The 20,702-nt window shown below is 36.4% G+C and overlaps 2 long non-coding RNA genes across 3 annotated transcripts; one reads left to right on the top strand and one right to left on the bottom strand.

Annotated features, from left to right (window-relative positions):
- Nucleotides 1-5,307: 5,307 nt before the first annotated feature.
- LOC139881932 (uncharacterized) lies at nucleotides 5,308-6,940 on the bottom strand. Of its 2 annotated transcripts, XR_011771766.1 has the most exons (4): nucleotides 6,806-6,940; nucleotides 6,590-6,705; nucleotides 6,186-6,277; nucleotides 5,308-5,534 (listed from the first exon to the last, which is right to left on the bottom strand). It is a non-coding gene; the product is annotated as an uncharacterized lncRNA (long non-coding RNA). The 2 variants fall into 2 exon arrangements; XR_011771765.1 differs by lacking the exon at nucleotides 6,806-6,940 and having other exon boundaries at nucleotides 6,590-6,799.
- A 4,079-nt stretch (nucleotides 6,941-11,019) lies between these two features.
- Nucleotides 11,020-13,237, top strand: LOC139881941 (uncharacterized). Its single transcript, XR_011771767.1, has 3 exons — nucleotides 11,020-11,261; nucleotides 11,363-11,438; nucleotides 11,571-13,237. It is a non-coding gene; the product is annotated as an uncharacterized lncRNA (long non-coding RNA).
- The last annotated feature ends 7,465 nt before the right edge of the window (nucleotides 13,238-20,702 follow it).

Below are 20,702 nucleotides of genomic sequence, written 5' to 3' on the forward strand. Positions count from 1 at the left end.
GAACCAAGGATACGAAAGGTGTGCATCTTGCAACCATATAGCATAAATGACAATATGAGTCTTTCCCGCAACATATTGAGATGCTAATTCCAAAGACAAGTGTAATGTGTGAGTTTACTCGTTCCCATTTGTCTCGAGTGACTACAAAGGTAAATGTCATTTAAATTGGGACGAACTATTGTAGTATCTGCAACACGTCCCTCCCCATCAGTTTTAAATAAACATGTCTTGTGATGTTTTTGAGGAACAACAATACTTACATGCGGCCTTGTACTTATTTTCTTCAAAAACATATTTCATATATTTATACTCATAATTCATGATCGTATTGAACTGCGAGTCGCCCACTCCATCACGAAAAACGATTGTGTCGAGGTCTCAACCTTCCATTCACTTTAGCATACGTGTCTACAAGGTCTAAACATAGATCTTCAAATTTAGAAATGTGTTATTGCTAATAGCTTTGAGAGGGCAACATGCAACATATTTATTTGCAGAAGCCAATTGATTAAGGCCACAAGCGCTGCTATCGATGGGGATGACTCGTTTCCTTCACCGAATGATTAACATCGGCTCCTATAAACATGAATCTATCTTCACTCATAAACTTAGGATATCCATCAATGAGTTCCACAATGCTTCCTTCTAGTTTCACGTTGATTTTCAAAGCCAAATTAGTAACAAATTCTTCATTCGCTTTAATAGTATTTTTAGCCAAGCAAAATTGGGTTACCAAACCAAATTTGGTCTCGGTAATCCATTTGAGATGCTTGTAGACGTTGTATCTTGTATCTATCACCCAAAAAATCATTCAAAGTTTACCACTATTAGATTTCTTTTCACAATCTTCCAAAACTCGTAAAAAAGCCTATAGATGCTATCCATATTATCGAACTCATCCATATATTTCTTCATCACTAGCAGAGGTTGGTTAATCTATAAACCTTAACTTTGGCATCGTTTCATTAATTTTTGGAGGAACATGCCGTCATCTCGCTGTCCGCAATCATTTATTCGCTCTGAGGTGAAATTAAAAAATGCCCACCTTAGGGGCACTCTACCTTTAGCTAATGTCTTCCCTTTAAGTTTATACAGATTTTTGTAGTTGTCAACCGTTACGATGCTATGCTCACATATTGTATTAGCAAGGTTTGGTCTAGGCGGCGTCAGCAAACTCCCATTCACCCTGACCACATCCCTACTAACTCTAAAACTACATATGCAGCACGGTAATAAATTAATTCTATGATTGTGTTTAATACCCAAATTAATTGTAACAACTCTAAAAATGCTTTAGTATGGAATAGTATGTCTTGTGTTGCATGCCCAAAGAGAAAATATTTGGATGACAGTAATCAATACACAACATTGTTTGCACTATATTGCTTCTTATTGAGTTATCTACTTATCTTGTTAATATGTCTTGGACATTTTTTATATATGTTGAAGTATGTACCATGCTTGGAATAATCCACTAGAAGCCGCAGACTGATATGTGTAAGTACTATTTTACTTAAGTGGCTAATTCAACCCGTTTTAGTACTATATTACTTAAGTGGCTAATTCAACCCATTTAAAGAAAGTCTATTTCTCCAAAAATCGTCGGATCGCCGCTGATTAATTCTGACCTCTTAAATGGATCTTGGACATGGGATTGGACACGTAAAGACATTGGTAGCGGGAATCGATTGGCCCTAGCTGATTTACAGTCGGCTCTAACGGATGTCATCCTCTACAACCAACCGGATTACTGGAGATGGACTTTTGATGGTTGACGTTTTCGGTTGCATCGGCTAGAAAGTTCATTGATCGTAACTTACTGCCTATTAGTTCTCCACCAACAATTTGGAAAATGTTTTTACCCGGAAAGATTAACATTCTTTTATGGCGTCACATCTTGGACAGGCTACCACATTAACTTAATTTATCGAGGCGAGGTTTGGAGATTCAGTCGATAACTTGTGTCTCGTGTAACAGTAACAATAATGTTGAAAGGTCATCACATATCTTTTATTCTTGCATTATTGCTCAAGATATATGGCGTGCTATTTTTATTTGGTTAGACAGGCCGGTTCAACTGTTTACATCATGGCAGGAGGTGTTAAGTTGGATGGAATCTAGTGTTGTTTCTGCAAGCTCGAGGGACCGATTATTTTCGATAGCTGCAGTGACACATTGGTCGATTTGGCGGCTTAGGAATTGTTCTCTATTTAATGACAAATCGGTGAGTAAATGTAATATTATTGATTTGATTAAGTATTTTTCATTTGTTTGGCTTCAATTTAGGGATAAACTTGATGTAAATTGGAACGCATGGCTTGTATGCCCTTTGTAATTGTTAGATCGCATAGCCCAAACACAATGTCCTGCAATATAAGCCCAAGAGTCCATCCTTTTCTAAAACCAATTGGTGATAGAGGGACTTCCCCTTGGACTTATATACATACATTTGTTTTGTCCCATGACCGATGTGGGACTTTGGTTTGCACCTCCAACAAACCTCCCCTCAAACCCAAGTCCATCTGGGCCTCCCCTCCAACGATAGTGCGGATCCAACCTTTACCGCCGCCAACTCGGAACTCTCAACCTGGTGGGAGGGCAGAGAGATTTCGATACAAGGCTTCCAGGATCAACTCATCGTGCCAGGGTCCCCCTCGAACGAGAGCTGGGTCCACTCATCGCTGCTCAAGACCGAGGGGTGCGCCACGTCGCTGCGTGTGCTCAGGGGTGCGCCCTACTGCGCCGTCCACCACATCGGGGCTATAGCCTAGCTCTGATACCACTTGTAAGATCGCATAACCCAAACACAATGTCCTGCAATATAAGCCCAAGAGTCCATCCTTTTCTAAAATCAATTGGTTTTAGAAAAGGATGGACTCTTGGGCTTATATTGCAGGACATTGTGTTTGGGCTATACGATCCTTACAGTAATTCTCTTCTAGCTCCTTGTTAGAGAGCCGTTGCTTCGTTGTGTAATGCAATTTTGTCGTTCCAAAAAAAAAAACTTAATAGCAACAGGCTATAACCTAATCACAAGCAACTATGGGTTAAACGGGTCAAGTTGTTCGAAGCGTGTTTCTAATGACATTCAACCACCTATATTGCTTTATTCAGTGATTTAGATCATTCTGTTTTACTGGTATAGACGATAATCGTAGTCATCGGGTTAATTCTTTATAAGGACCCTTTTCGATATACTTCACGACTACAAATCATGCCTCTTCTAGGAAAATGTTGTAATACTTGTGAACATAACAAATTTTTATGCCAATATACAACTGTTTGGTTTTGGACTTGTATATTTTCGCTGCAGATCTTGCTCTTAAAGATTTAAGATTTGTGTATTGATTAATCAAAGAAATGAATTTGATGGACTGATTATGATTGTAAGCATGGTCTTTCTTCTTCTTTCTATTCAAGCTGTAAAAGATCATTTCCTAAATGTCAATTTCGTTTCCATTTTCCAGCTCAAATGATGTAAATGTCTTGATAACTGAAATGTGGATTCCGAAATGTTTGAGAATTGAGTCGGAGCAGGTCATCACGAATCATCAATATTGTCGTAGCTATTCTGCTTCATACGATTGCATTGATTCTTCATTTTTTTCTTTGATAAATACCTAAATATTAGCTAAGGTCTTTGCAAGATATAGTATTATTTTTATATATTATAAAAATATATACCATTGATGATTTGAAACTCAGTTACACGAAAATCGTTTTTGGCACATTGATTATGTCAGATGACCATTTTTTGGCGATGAGCATTCGCCAAAATGCTGCAGATGTAAAGATGACAAATGTGGTCGAATTCAATTTAACGGGGAAAACTCAAGTCACAGGTAGAAACTGCTTTTAGCTCTTTTGGTTTAAAGGTTCCCGAGTTTGAAGTTGTTGTGTCTTCATGATTATGTAAATGTGTCAAGTAGTTGTGGTGTTCATCTCATTTCTCATTTGTAAATTATTCTAAATATCAATTGCATTCGTTTGTCAAGTAGTAGCTCATATCTTCTTAAACCATTAAACATTTAATTGAATTGGGATGACAGCTATAGTTCATTACAGAATATGGAACTTGAATGAGGCAAAGATTATTTAATACATAACCATGAAGATGATAGCAGTGAATCTGGTGATGCAACGTCAAGTGAGCAACCTGCAATTGTGGAACCCATTGGCCAAGCTGAGAATGCAACATCAAGGGAGGGACATGATAAACGATCAAGACACCCTTCTAGTTGGTCTCGAGACTATGTAAGTGTTGAAGGCCTATCTGGTGTTGAAGAAGAAAATATGATGCTGTTGTTAAACAACCCCTAATCTTTAGTCAAGAAATAAGACTGATTCTTATGGTTCATAGTAGCCGTTAGTAGTTTGTTGCCATGATCAGATTTATGTGGTGAGTGGGTTGTTTATCTCTTGTTTTCTGTTTATTTGTAATCTGCTATTTAAAGCCTGGATCTATTATCAATAAAGCAAAGGTTTTAGGCTAATTGCACACTATACATAGCATTACTTGTCATGATTACATTATGTATATCATAACACAGCAAATGAGTTAGATGATCTAATACGAGATGCACATTAAATATATATTTTCTTAGGTATATTTGTATTACGGTATATGACATTTAGAAACAACATAAATAGAACGTGAATTATTTTTAGAATTATTATTATTAAATTTAATATTATTAACTATTTAATACCCGCGCATTCGCGTGATTAACAAAGTGAAGTTTTTTACTCGAAAAAATTTAATTGAATTACGATGTGAATTCATTGCACGGGTAAGTTTACAATTTTATATGTAATATCAAGAAAAAAGAAGATATAATCTGGGCAAGAACCTGTATGAGCACAACACATTTTTTTAGATATACAATCTGAGCATGCTGAAAACTGAAAAGAGAGATTCATAATGCACACCTGATTTTGTGAGGTCCAAGTTTTTTTTATTCTAATAAAATGCATAAACTCTTGTGATCAGTGAGGTGTTGTGCACTTAGAAGAACTAATCTGACCCCGTTGACTTTTTTCAGTTCACTATTTGACTCCTCGGATATGAAATATAACTCAAATAAAATCATTAAATAATTGAAGGGACTAACTTACCCTCTCTAATGTGCAGCAGATGCACAATGGCATTAAGTAGCTTATAACATATAACATTTATATTTATATTTATATATAATATATAGAGACCTATTAGATGGATAGATAATACAGTATACATCATATTATATACTACATAAAGCAGTCTATAAAATTAAGCTTTTCAGAAAAATGAGTTGAAATTATAGCCCTTGATATTACATTACAATAAACAATATACAAGTAACAAATTGTTTCTGTATATACATTGTAATACAAGATATATGACTATTTAACACCTCACATACCAGTCAATAAGGGTTTTAATGTCCTCAAATATGATAGTAATAAAAATTCAGTATCATTTAGGTGTTGTTTTCTCTTGAACTATCTTTGAATGCAGATAGACGTTATCCACTCCAGTTGGTTCAAGTCACAATCTATAATAGGAAATCAGAGATTAAAACAATTGAAGACCTGAAAATGCATCAACCCCGTGGGATCAAAAAACTTAGACAACTTTTACTAATTTTATAAACCAAAATGGTTGCTGTTCGAGAAAAAAAAATGGTTGCTAGTTTGATTAAAACACCTCCATTCAATTTTGTAATATGGTCAGAGTATAACATATAACATACAGAATTCATTAGACTGGACGATCAGTGCATAGTATATGATCATGAATTACAAATTGTTAAATATTAGATTAGATTAGTCATCACACAGAACTCCATAATACAATCTACCAAATACAGTCTAAAAACAAACACACTCATTTCACTCATGGATTATAGTAATCAAGTCCAAAGCACGAAATACTTTCGGTACCAAAAGGTAAATTACCGAAAAACCCGTTACCGAAACCCGTACTGATTTCTGTAATCACTTTTGGTATTTGGTTCCAAAATTTTGAATTTTTCGGTATCAGTATATACGGTTTTGGTACGGTACGGTTCCGGTACTGATCTCATCCTTAGTTCATAACACATCCATTCTGAAATTAAGTATTTTATTCTCATTTTAATAATTATTTATCTGTTTGATAATTACTTTCATTTTTGAGTTCATTAAATATAAATATCACTGTGTACCTTTCGAAGACTAAAGATCTTATAGTGATATGGTGTCGTTGAAGCCTTCATAACACAGCCATTCAGAAAATGCATCCAACGGACATCACTCCCTGTTACATATAAAACCCAATTGATGTTTTTAGAAAGAAAACCCCATAACATTAATCCAACATTTTATAAAAAAGACTAATTTAATCTAACTTTAACATGATCGATTTTATATGATTTCAAGGTTATCCGACATGTAAATGTTTTTCTTATTTATTTATGAAAAACATTAATAGTAGATTTACAGAACAATAAATTAAGAGTAAATACCTAAATTTTACAATAGTTTTAGGGCTTTTTGTTTCTTTGAATCGGATTTCTGCATTTACAACAGGAATCGTAAGTTTTCAAAATACGAAATTAAGAGTAAATACCTAAATCTTCATGCGTTCAGATATACCAAATGTTGGATTGAAGGGATTTCATCATGTAATTAATCATTGCCTTCATCATACCGATATAAGCGATGAGGAACAGATGAGTTGTAATCCTAAATTTGAGATATAGATTGAAAAGATGATATAACTGTGTGCTGAATTCGATTATTACACAACAAAATCAGAAAAGAAAGATATACAGATAAAACTTACGATTACGAATAAAAATCAAATATGCGATTGGTTGATTTCAAACGATGTATAAAATTGGGTTCCATATGCATTATATCGCCTGAGATGGAAAAGAGGAAAGAGGATGCGTGGGTTTTGAGAAACTGAAAAAAGAACTATGAATCTCATAGGGTGGTTTTTTTCCCAATTTTGTACGAGTAACTTAAATAAATAAAAAAGGTTAAAGTAACTTGAAGAAAAAAAAAAAAAAAAAAACTTCTCGTGAGACACTATTCTGATCTAGTAATATTATATTATTAAGGGTATATTGGTAAATACCTTCTAACCTTATTATGAGAGACAAATCTTAATATAGATAAATGTGAACTATCAGATTTCTTTGATACATTCCTATTCTACGGTTGAGATTGAATTTTGAAAGAATCTCTTTTTTAATCTTAAATAATAAGCACTGTGTTTTAATATATAGAGGAGATATTAATATTAATATTAATTTATTAATATTAAATAATATTAATTAATTAATATTAATATTAATTTAATATTAATATTAATATTAATATTAATATTAATACTAATACTTACATACTAAATGTGATGGGAAAATGTGTAGTTTCAATTATATTGGATTGTAGTTTTGAGTTTGTGTTTACATTACAACCGGTCCCTCAACTTCGGCTACATTTACACAACGACCCATCAAGTTTACACTTTTTCAGGGGTTAAAATTGTAAATATATACTAAATTTAACACTTACACACTAAATGTGATGGAAAAATGTGTAGTTTCAATTATATTGGATTGTAGTTTTGAGTTTGTGTTCACATTACAACCGGTCCCTCAACTTCGGCTACATTTACAAAATGACCCATCAAGTTTACACTTTTTCAGGGGTTAAAAGTGTAAATATATACTAAATGTGATGGGAAAATGTGTAGTTTCAATTATATTGTATTGTAGTTTTGAGTTTGTGTTCACATTACAACCGGTCCATCAACTTCGGCTACATTTACACAACGACCTATCAAGTTTACACTTTTTCAGGGGTTAAAAGTGTAAATATATAATTTTATTAAAATAAAATAAAGTAATTCCACCTGGATTTATAACGGGCCCTATCTTCTCGCTCGGTGCGAGTTAAAGTTTTCCGAGACCACCGTTCAATTCGGAAAAATCTTACGGACCCAACGGGCTAACTATACGCGAAACAGACAATTTTTGAAAAAACACTAAGCACAACGACAACCCGTATCTTCCCGCTCGCCACGAGTTAAATTTTTTCGATGCCAGCGACAGACTTGAAACAATTTTATGAACAAAACGAAACTAACCACGTTCAAAACGGACACTTTTTAAAAACGCTAAACACAACGACAGTCCGTATCTTTCTGCTCACCGCGAGTTAAATTTTTTCGACAACACCGTTACACTCGAAAATTTTTATTGAACAAAACAAAACTAACTACGTTCGAAACGTATACTTTTTAAAAAACGTTTAACACAAGGACATCTAAAACGGCGCTTAATACATGGGCTGTGTTCCCCTCTGTAAATATGAATACGCAGCCCGAAAGCCCCTACCGCAACGCACGGGCCGTTCCGGACTAGTTATTATTACCAATATAACTAATAGACAAAATTTGTCTTATTTGTTATGAATAGTACTATTTAGTTTTTCACTTTTCACAAACCTAACCCCCTAACTTCCATTAAAATACAAATCGAACCCCCACTTTATACCTAACCCCCTAACTTCCATTAAAATACAAATCGAACCCCCCACTTTATACCTATATTCTAAATTATTATTTATCCCATCACTAACACCAAAAATACTGAATAATAACACCCACCACACTTTACCGACTTGTACACTGCGCTCAAACAGTAGGACCCACATAGGCCACTACTGTGCTACATATTTTTTTGTCTCCAACGATAAAAGAAGCAACTTTTTAAAGAGAACAACCCTTAAATGCTACCAAAAGATGTCGAAAAACATTTTTTTTTTTACAAAATAGATCAACTAACTCTAACGCTAAAAGAAGCAACTTTCACAAAAGGAACAACCCTTCAATGTTAGATGTCGAAAAAATTCTTTTTTACAAAATAGATCAAGACTTTTTTTTTTTAACTCGCATTCAAAACGGAGCCCCCGGCGCGAAGCGAGGGCTCCACAACTAGTTATTACAATTGAGAACATTGGCTCTACCGTAGACTCAAATTTTAAATTCAAAAAGGGTATTACCATTACCAATATAACTAATAGAAAAAATTTGTCTTATTTGTTATAAATAGTACTATTCAATTTTTCACTTTTTACAAACCTAAACCCCTAACTTCCATTAAAATACAAATCGAACCCCCTACTTTACACATATATTATAAATTATTATTTATCCCATCACTAACACCAAAAACACCCACCACACTTTACCGGCTTCTACACTACGCTCAAACAGTAGGACCCACATAGGCCACTACTGTGCTACATTTTTTTTTGTCTCTAACGATAAAAGAAGCAACTTTCTTAAAAGGAACAACCCTTCAATACTACCAAAAGATGTCGAAAAATATTTTTTTTTACAAAATAGATCTACTAACTTTAACGCTAAAAGAATCAACTTTCACAAAAGGAACAACCATTCAATGTTAGATGTCGAAAAAAATTCTTTTTTACAAAATAGATCCACAAAGAAAAGACTTTTTTTTTAACTCGCATTCAAAACGGAGCCCTGGCGCGAAGCAAGGGCTCCACAACTAGTTTTAGTCATTTTGCATTTGATATTCTCTTTTGTCACTATGTATTGGTTTCATCCACCCACTTCTTGAAGCTTTTCTTGAAGCTTCTACTTTTATCCGCGAGTTTCTTTCATGTTTACAACCTACAACCCTAGCGACTTTCTTTGAAATTAAGGCTTCGATTTGGTGGCTTTATGTTGGTGATTTTAGGGTTTGGAAGACGGATCAGGGTTTTATTTGTTGGTTTTCACGCTGTAGTCTTATGGCCACCGCCCCCATTATCTTCATGGTTTGAACGGTAAATTTTTATTGATTTTTGCATTGGGTATCTGTATTTGTTGGATTTGATTGAGATTCTCAAGTATGTACAACTGGTGGTGGTTGGATTACCTTTAAGTGATAACAACGTTATGACTATCGAGGAGAACTTAAAAGAAACTAGTGACGAACTTTAAGTTACGATTTATTAAGGTACTTGTATGTCTTATGGGGGCAATTAGGGTAAAATATATATATATATATATATATATATATATATATATATATATATATATATATATATAGCAGGATCAATGGGGAAGTAACCAATCGGGGGAAGCAAAAAAAAAAAATTCGTTTTTTTGAAAAAAAAATTTCCGGCATCAAGATCACACGAAAATATGAACATTTAGAAGAGACACCTCGTGATGAATGTTATTATTTAGGCGGGAAAACGATCGACAAAAATAACATTCAATATAATATTGTTCGTGAAAAATATGAACGTTTTTTTTCTTCATGTTTTGTAAAGTAAAATTTAGCCCAGTTTAGGGTTTGGTGTTTTGGGTTTATTCCATAAACCCAAAACACCAAACCCTAAACCCTAAACCCTAAACTCTAAACCGTTCGTGTTAAAAACTCAATCTAAATTCTAAATCTAAACCCTAAATCTAAACCCTAAACCCTAAATTTCTAAACCCTAATATCTAAACCCTATAAACCCTAATATCTAAACCCTGATATCTAAACTCCAATAGCTAAAACCTCAAAATACGCTCGAAAAACACGATAATTGTTATATATTATTTCTTCGAGCGTTTTCCCGCCAAAATAAAAACATTTATCAAAAAGTGTCTTTACTAAATGTTCATATTTTCATCTCATCTATAATGTTCGTGAACAAAGTTTTTTCAAAAAACGAAAAAAAAAAAGTTTTTGCTTCCCCCCGAATGGTTACTTCCCTCTTGATCCTGGTATATATATATATATATATATATATATATATATATATATATATATATATATATATATATATATATACCTTTTACAAAGCGTAAAGGTCAGATCTGACATGTCAGTCTGACAATGTCTCTGCCTTTTATTTTCCACGTGTAATTTTCAAATTAACTACTGTAAATACTTTTAAATTCCCACAAAAAGACACGTGTCCCACTAATACTTCAAATTAAACAATCATCTTTACACAAAAAGGTTTTTATTCGTAATTGAAACATAACCATCCAATCTTTCCTTCTCTCTTAAAACTTCCAACCCCACATCATCTACACCGGCGATGGTGGCCTCCTGTGCCAACAATAAACCTCGCCGCCACTGCAGAAAAAATCCTTACCATTTTACGAACAGAACAGTACAACTTTTGTATATTTTGTTGACATATACTCGCCGGAAAATAATCTGGTGACAGGAATACACAGGAAGACGACATCCTACATCAAACCGCCGAAAAATTATTAGGTACGCACGTCTCTTTTCTGATTTGTATATGTTTTTTTTGGTCAGATTTTATCATTCTTCAATTTTGATGGGATACATCTTGGTGATTTTGAAATTTAAAGACTCATTAGGGTTTAATTGCTTGATTTGAAGACTGATTAGATATGCAATCGTGTTAATTAGTTCCAGTTATACCAGGTATGTCACAATCGCCACAGATTCGTCAATTTCAAAATTGTTTTTATAGTTAATAAATATCCTTGATTTTACTTGATTATAATTGTGTTTCGCAATTAGATTTTCTATTAAGATTGCACTTGAGTTATGCAGTTATATCCAGACGTGATATGATAAAAGGAATCAGAGAAGTTGCTGGGGATAATAGGGTGTTGGTGGCGGTTAATATGGAACAGCGATTTGGCTACAGGTTTGTGACTACTTATATTTTTAATTTTGTTTACTTATATCTTCCATTGATCATATCAGTTATGATTGTCTTACACATAAGTTTGTCGACTATTGTAGTTTACACACTTATATAATGTGATTTGTGTTAAAAGGAGTCTGAAGAACCTATTGATCATTTTTTTTATAGAATTGTATACGAATTATGAGCCTGTAAGTGATGTAAATGTGATAAGAGTATGTTGAAAAATAGTTGTGCTGGTCTTTTGTTCATGAAAAGAAAAATAGATCGACTGTGTACACAGGTCATTTGACCACATTCACTTACAGTAATCCGAAATTTTTTAAATAAAAATATGGAAAGTCAAACTAAATGATTTGAGTCTATTAATGAAAACCGAAAGTCAAACTAAATGTATTACGCTATATTGAAACAGAAAAATAAACTCAACAAGTAATGGATTAGACTTTGTATTTTTAGTTACGCTGTTTGTTACTTATGGTCATGGTTTAAACTTTGATTTTTGATTGTTGTAATTTTTGGTATGCTATATTGAATTAGACGTTGAATTGTTATATATGGTAGAAAGAGTCACTGTAAATCTGATTATATGCTATAACGATGGTCATTGCTTTGATCGTTTAAGTCATACTCAAAGTTCGAAGGACAATTGATTGATGTAGGCTGCTTAGAAATTGTAAGAATAAGCTGTTCCCATGTACAATCAATTCTATTCATATCTATCGCAAACAATTTTATGTGGGCGACGTTCAGGAGGTATGTTGTCTTATATTGTGTTTGGTTTCACTACAAAATATCATAAAATGTTCTACATTCAGCTACCTACAGGTGATAAATGGGTGGATCAGGGAATACGTCAAAATTGGTCAATACAGTATTGGTCAAAATGGAAAATTTTCACGTGTAAACACTTTTTCGGGCTCATTTGCAATCACTTTTTTAAGTATGATAAGAAGTGCACTATAACTGCATTTGTAATATCAACATTTGAGTAAAAGACTATTGACAGTTGTATGTTTTTAAAATAGACATTATTGTGTCAAGATGTGTCGTAATTTAGGGACGGAGAATGGGTATGGTAGATTGACCCATATTCATATTCGAAAATTTTTAACATCTATTGGATCAAAGTCAACTGTCTATCAAATTAAAGATTTTTTACGTCGGGCTGAGTCCGGAGCAGAACGACTATCACAAGCAGGTAATTCATTTTTTCACTATAAATGTGTCAAACTGATTGTAGGGGCAGATTAGGTTATGTTTCAAGATGGGTCGTAATTTAGGGACGTGGAATGGGTATGGTAGATTGACCCATATACATATTTTGCTGACATGCTCTTAAAAAGTGCAAACTATTGCTATTCAAGGCGTCAAGCTTTAGCATGAGATGATACACTGTTTTTATGTGAATATGGTATAGGTGATATTCTATGATATTTTTAGTGACAAACTTTAAAAAACAACTGCACCCACTGAAAAGTATTGGACTAAATATTTTACAAATGATATCCATAGTCAAAATTGATTATTAATGAAACCTGCTACTCATGGTCTGATGTCAAGTAACTCCAATCATATGTATTTGTGTGATGCCCCGTACAAAACCATCGTGTACGAATCATCAATAACAGGATAATTACAAGGTTAAGTACTATATGCGTTTTCAAAAAGAGTTTGCATTCATTAATAAAGTGATGTCTAAACCAACATCGAATGTTTTACAATCCAAAAGCATGCTTCACTAAGTAGAAGCAAATAATAAGTGTATGTGACCACAATGATCGTTACAAGACATAGTTCAAAAGTACTAATGTTTGAATGCAAAATAAAGTAGTTCATGCGATAGCAACTCTAAGCAGCGGGTGTCTACAACACGACTAGTACACAGCGGAAGCTAACCTCAAGCACCTGAGAAAAACATGCTTAAAAAACGTCAACACAAAGGTTGGTGAGCTATAGTTTAAGTATAACAGTAAGTAAGGTAGGCCACGAGATTTCAGTGCTACAAAGAGCGTTTCAAAATAGTATGATAAAGTATATGTTAACCGTGGGCACTTGGTAACTAACTTAACGTTTATACCCCCTGAAAGTACACTTGGCAAGTGCGTATGTCTACGAAGTATTAAACACTCGTTAAATGCTAGCGCTACTAGCCCGAGTGGGGATGTCAAACCCTATGGATCCATATCTAAGATTCGCGTTCATGGTTCAAAAACCAATGATTAAACGTTACCGAGCTAAAGGGAATGTTTATGCCGTTGTATAACCCACACATATATAAGTTTAAGTACTCGTGCCTAGTATGTAAAACATAAAATCCGCATGTATTCTCAGTTCCCAAAATAAGTTAAAGTAAAAAGGGAATGCTATAACTCACAATGATATGTAGCGGTAAAGTAGTAGTCGGAAAAGGTGTGCAAGTAAACGGTCCGAGGTCCTCAACCTAAGTCACATAGTACTAAGTCAGTAAATCGTCTTAATAGGTTTAAAAGTATGTAATTAAGGTCTTAAGGGTCATCATCAATCATCATTAAACAAAAGGCGTAAAGTAGGTTTCGTTTATGAAAGTAGTTTAAAACAAAGTCTGAATTCAGTCAGTCACCACGGCCTCTACCCTTACTGAATTAAGGTGAGACCAGTGGCCATGGCTCCGTCTATGAGTCCCTTAAGTGTGGTAAAATTTACAGAAGCAAACTCGTCTTGGTTTGACCGTGGCGACGGTCTAAGTGCGAGTAGGTCAGAAATTTCTGCACAACGTTAAAGGACATAGTGACGATCGGAGGGCCATAAATCCTAAACCGTAACTCGGATTAAGACGAGTCCTATATGAAAAGTTATCTACTCGAAAAGATATATCTAAAAATCATGGTTAGAACAGCCCAGGTCTGCTGGTCTATTACATAAACAGCAGGTCAGTAGGTTTTGGACAGAAACAGTAAGTTTAAGTGAGTTCCGGTGGTCTTGGTGCTTGATGTTCATCATGGTTCTCATCCTTGATGCATATAGCTTCAAGTGTACAACTCATTGATGTATCTACATCATTTTAGCCAAGTCTTGACCATCATAACCCTAGTGCAAGTCTAAGACATGAAGCACAACTCACTTAAGAGTTGCATGTAGTTTGATGAACCAAAGTTACATCAAAGTCTTAGGTTTGACACTTACATGAACTATAAAGCTAATAATAAGTTACAAACTTGAAAATGAACTTATAAATCAAGATCTTAAGATGTAGAACATAGTTCTTAGTTAGATCTTGAAGATCCAAGACCCAAAAGTCTAGATCAAGCATAAGTATACAAAGTTATATTTAAAGAAAACTTATTTGTGTGTTCTTGAACTTTCAAAGTTAACTTTTAGTTTAAGCTAGGTAAACAAGTAATTAGTTCATTGTTGTTCATACTTTAAATATTCAAACCAAAGTTTGATCTTTAAGAAAGTAAACTTTAAAGTTTACTAACATGACTTACAAGCATGAGTTTACCAACACATGAACATTAATCTTTTTAAAATAACAAATGTAGAACATAACTAGAAAGTATATGTTCTTGTTGTTCTTGTTGTTCTTGTTTTAACAAGATAAAATGAAGAATCAAACTAACAAGTTTGATTCTTGGAAGCTAGTAAGTAAGTAACAACAACAAAGTAAGTAAGTAATAATAACAAACAAGTAATCAAACAACAAGTAACAAAAGATGATGATGATGATTATGGAGTGTTGAATTTCGGTTTTGGGACAAAGAAAAGAGAAGAAGATTTGTTCAATACTTACAAGAAGAGAGAGATGTTTGAGAGAAAAAAAAAATGCAAGTAATCTTTGTGTGTGAGAATGGGAGAAAACAAGTGAAGTAGTAATAAGTAAAAATTGGAAAAAAAACTCTCTTGGCCTACACAAAAGGCCACGGCCAACTGCAATGGGGAGGGAGGAAGAAAGAATTCTTTGGTCACTTGCATGTTAAAGTTGAAAAAGGTGGTTAATGGATGGCCATGCATGGGGATTAGATGATAACTAGATTCCAAGTCTTTCAACTAACTTGTTAATGTTTCAAGTAATACTTACAAGTGGAAGAGTGGGCTATCTAAGTCCACTAAGAAGTAGGGTGGGCTTGGAAGCCCAATATCATGAGTCCATTACACTAACAAAGCCCAAGTTCAAATAATTAACAAATTAATCCATTTAAAGCCCAAGTAATTAACCAACAACCTTAGTTAATTAAAATGATTAATAAAACTAATCATGAATGTAAATAATATCTAAAAATATTATTCGTGAAAGTTCCGGGTGTCACAAAGACGTTTCGGGCACTTAAAAGTCAAGTTCGGGCAATCATGGCAACATGTAAATGTAATGACATACATTCGTTTAATCACACGTATTAATAATAATACTTATTAATAAATAAACGTTGGAAAATCCAGGGTCGTTACATTACCCACCTGTTAAAGAAAATTTCGTCCCGAAATTTTAAGCTGAGGTAGATGGAGGAGTCGGGAAAAGGTGAGGATACTTCCGCATCATTTGATCCTCTCGTTCCCAAGTAAATTCAGGTCCTCGTTTGGCATTCCATCGTACTCGGACGATCGGAATCTTGTTGCGTTTCAAAGTTTTGATCTCACGATCCATAATTTCAACAGGTTTCTCCACAAAGTGGAGTTTGTCATCAATTGTAAGTTCTTCCAGTGGTATGATAAGTTCTGGTGCAGCAAGACACTTCTTCAAGTTTGACACATGGAAGGTAGGATGAACTGAGCTCAATTGTACTGGTAGATCCAAACGGTAAGCAACGGGTCCAACACGTTCCAAGATCTCAAAATGACCAATGTATCGTGGGTTTAACTTCCCACGTTTTCCAAAACGGATCACACCTTTCCAAGGTGCCACCTTTAACATTACACGGTCGCCGACGTTGAATTCAAAGTCTTTACGTTTAAGAGCGGCATAACTCTTTTGACGATCACGGGCAGTCTTAAGTCTAGCTTGGATCTGAGCAATCTTCTCCGTGGTTTCGTGGACTACCTCGGGTCCGGTGATTTACTTTTCGCCTACTTCGGCCCAACAAATAGGAGATCGGCACTTACGGCCATACAATGCTTCAAAAGGTGCAGCATTAATGCTAGAGTGATAACTGTTGTTGTACGAGAATTCGGCGAGTGGCAAATGTCTTTCCCAGGCCTTTCCAAAATCAATGACACATGCACGCAGCATGTCCTCCAAGGTCTGAATCGTTTGTTCACTTTGCCCGTCAGTCTGGGGATGATAAGCAGTGCTCATGTCGAGACGAGTTCCCATGGCTTCTTGCAAAGGACGCCAAAATCTAGAAGCAAAACGGGGATCGCGATCTGAGATGATCGATAAAGGTACACCATGACGAGATACAACCTATTTGATGTATAACTGAGCAAGTCTCTCCATTGTATCAGTTTCCTTCATCGCTAGAAAGTGTGCAGATTTGGTAAGGCGGTCAACAATAACCCAAATAGTATCGTATCCGCCCACCGTCTTTGGTAGCTTGGTGATGAAATCCATTGTTATCCGTTCTCACTTCCATTGTGGGATTTCTGGTTGTTGAAGTAAACCAGAAGGTCTCTGATGCTCGGCTTTAACCTTCGAGCAAGTCAAACACTTACCAACATAAGTCGTAACGTCCTTCTTAAGATTCGGCCACCAATACTGTTCTTTAAGGTCGTGGTACATTTTGCCCGCTCCAGGATGAATCGAATATCTCGATTTGTGTGCTTCATCAAGTATAAGGTTCCGTAGATCTCCATAAAGAGGTACCCAAATTCTTCCGGCATAACATCGGAGTCCAGACTCCCTAACCTCGAATCGAGAGACAAGTATGTTCAAATGTTCGTGAGATATATTCTCCTCCTTGAGAGCCTCAACTTGGGCTACTCTGATCTGGCTGTTGAGGTTCGAATGGATGGTGGTGTTCAGAGCCCTAACACGAAGAGGTGTCGTCCTCTCCTTTCGGCTTAAAGCGTCAGCTACAACATTGGCCTTGCCAGGGTGATAACGGAGTTCACAATCGTAGTCGTTGAGCGTCTCGATCCATCGACGCTGTCTCATATTCAGTTGCTTCTGATCAAAGATGTGCTGGAGACTCTTATGATCGGTGAAGATAGTGCTCTTAGTTCCATACAAATAATGTCTCCACAATTTAAGCGCAAAGATAACGGCTCCAAGTTCAAGATCATGTGTAGTGTAGTTCCGCTCGTGAATCTTCAATTGGCGGGAGGCATAGGCAATAACCTTTGATCGTTGCATCAGTACACAACCAAAACCACTCTTCGATGCATCACAATAAACAACAAAGTCGTCACTGCCTTCAGGAAGTGATAGGATAGGTGCGGTGGTTAACTTCTTCTTCAAAGTTTGAAATGCTGATTCGTGTGCGGGTTCCCAAATGAACTTCTTGCCCTTGTGAGTCAGTGTGGTCAAAGGACGCGCAATCAGAGAAAATCCTTCGATGAATCTTCGGTAATAACCGGCGAGACCTAGGAATTGGCGAATATGCGTTGGAGTAGTGGGGGTCTCCCACTTGCTGATGGCTTCAATCTTGGCGGGATCAACTTTGATACCCTGGTCGCTTACAACATGACCCAAAAATTGTACTTCCTTCAACCAAAATTCACACTTGGAGAATTTGGCGTAAAGTTGCTCTTGTCTTAAGAGTTCAAGCACTAATCGGAGGTGTTTCTCATGTTCTTCTTCGCTCTTAGAGTAGATGAGGATATCATCTATGAAGACGATAACAAACTTGTCCAAGTAAGGCTTGCAGACACGATTCATGAGGTCCATGAACACGGCAGGTGCATTTGTCAAACCGAATGGCATCACGAGAAACTCATAATGACCATAACGGGTCCTGAATGCAGTTTTCATCACGTCACTTTCCTTCACCCTCAGCTGGTGATATCCGGATCGCAAATCGATCTTTGAATAAACGCTCGACCCTTGTAGTTGATCAAAAAGATCGTCAATTCGTGGAAGAGGATACCGATTCTTGATAGTCAATTTGTTGAGTTCACGGTAGTCGATACACATACGGAAGGATCCATCCTTCTTCTTCACAAACAACACAGGTGCGCCCCAAGGCGAGAAGCTTGGTTGGATAAACCCTCGATCTAATAGCTCTTGTAGTTGACTCTGTAATTCTTGCATCTCGAAAGGTGCGAGTCTATAAGGTGCGCGAGCTACAGGTGCAGCTCCTGGCACTAAATCAATCTAAAACTCTACGGCTCTCTGCGGCGGCAATCCAGGCAATTCTTCTGGGAAGACATCGGAAAATTCGTTCACAATTCGAACGTCGTTCACGCTCTTCACCTCAGTTTCTACCGCTTTCACATGTGCTAGGACAGCAAAACGTCCCTTCTTCATAATCTTTTGCGCTTTCACGCAACTAATGAGGTTCATCTTCGAGGTACATCTCTCTCCATAGATAACCAGTGGTTCACCATCTCCTTGTGGTATGCGAAGTGCTTTATCTCCACAGATAATATCGGCCTTTATCTTGCTCAACCAATCCATACCGACGATCAGGTCAAAACTTTTCAGTTTGATAGGTATCAAATCAATTTCGAAATCTGCACCAGCTATGTTGATAATAGCTCCTCGACTAATGTGGTCAACTTTTTCAAGTTTACCGTTGGCGACCTCGACAAGCATACTTTCTTTTAACGGGACTAATGACCAATTAATCTTATCGCAAAAATGTCTACATACATAACTTCTATCTGCACCAGTATCAAACAAGACAGAAGCTAAAAGATTGTTGATTTTGAATATACCTGTCACCAAGTCGGGGTTATCGCGTGCATCCCTTGCATTAACATTAAAAGCTCTACCACGGGGTGGCCCGCCATCTTTTCGCTTGTTGGGGCATGCGTTTCTGAAATGGCCCGTCTGTCCACATTCGTAGCACTTCTTAGGTCCATTGGTGTTCGGCTTCCCATTCAAAGTGGTGACCTTGCAGTCTTTCCCGATATGCCTAGCCCGTTGGCACCTCTCGCAGACAACATTGCAATACCCAGTGTGGTGTTTGTAGCACCGTTTGCATTGTGGTAAGGTTCCTTTGTAGTTCGGGTTGGTGTTGGTGTTGTTGTTGGGATTAGGGTTTCCACCATTGTTGTGCCTCTTGGCGGGGGTTTGATCGTAGTTTCTCCCCCTGTTGTTGTTGTTGTTGTTGTTGTTGTGGTTGTTGTCCCATTTCCTCTTTTCGCTACTACCAGCCTCAAACTTAGCCTTCTCCGGCTCATCAATAAGAATCTGATTCATGAGAGTATGCGCCATGCGCATTGCTTCGGAAACATTCGGTGGTTTGGATGAGGTGACATTTCCTTTGATGGACTTAGGGAGTCCCGAGAAGTATCTCTCCATACGCTTGAATTTCGGGGTGACCATTGTCGGACACATAAGAGCTAACTCAAGAAACCTCCTGTTGTAACCATCAAGGTCGTTCCCAACGGCCTTTAACTGCATAAATTCGATTTCCATCTTCTGGATTTCGGTTCTCGGACAATACTCATCAATCATAGCAGCCTTGAATTCCTCCCATGGCGTAGCATACGCCTCGTCAATGCCTTTCGCTTGAGCTAACGTGTTCCACCACATTAGCGCGCCTTCAGATAGCGTGCACGAAGCAAACTTGGTCTTGTTTTCCTCCGAACAGTTGCTGACTCAGAATACTGATTCAAGTTTCTCGAACCATCTGGCGAGACCAACCGGTCCCTCGGTTCCACTGAAGTTATGCGGTTTGCAGCTCTGGAATTCTTTGTAAGTACACCCATTTCAAACGGGTGGGATAACTGGTGGTGGTGGCGGTGGAGCTTGGAGGTTTCTTTCTGCTAGGGCTGCAGCGACCCGTTCGTTGATCATGTCCTCAATCTGGGCTGCGGTAGGTGTGGTTCTTCCGTTGGCCATGGTATTCTAAACAAAAGTTTTGACTTAAGTCAAAATTCAGTATGCAAATAGTAATAATACAGTATATAGTGACCAACATGGAATCAAAACATCACATGTTATTAAATAATTC

The sequence above is a fragment of the Rutidosis leptorrhynchoides genome, chromosome 1, assembly GCF_046630445.1.
Source record: "Rutidosis leptorrhynchoides isolate AG116_Rl617_1_P2 chromosome 1, CSIRO_AGI_Rlap_v1, whole genome shotgun sequence".
In the NCBI taxonomy this organism is placed as follows: Eukaryota; Viridiplantae; Streptophyta; class Magnoliopsida; order Asterales; family Asteraceae; genus Rutidosis; species Rutidosis leptorrhynchoides.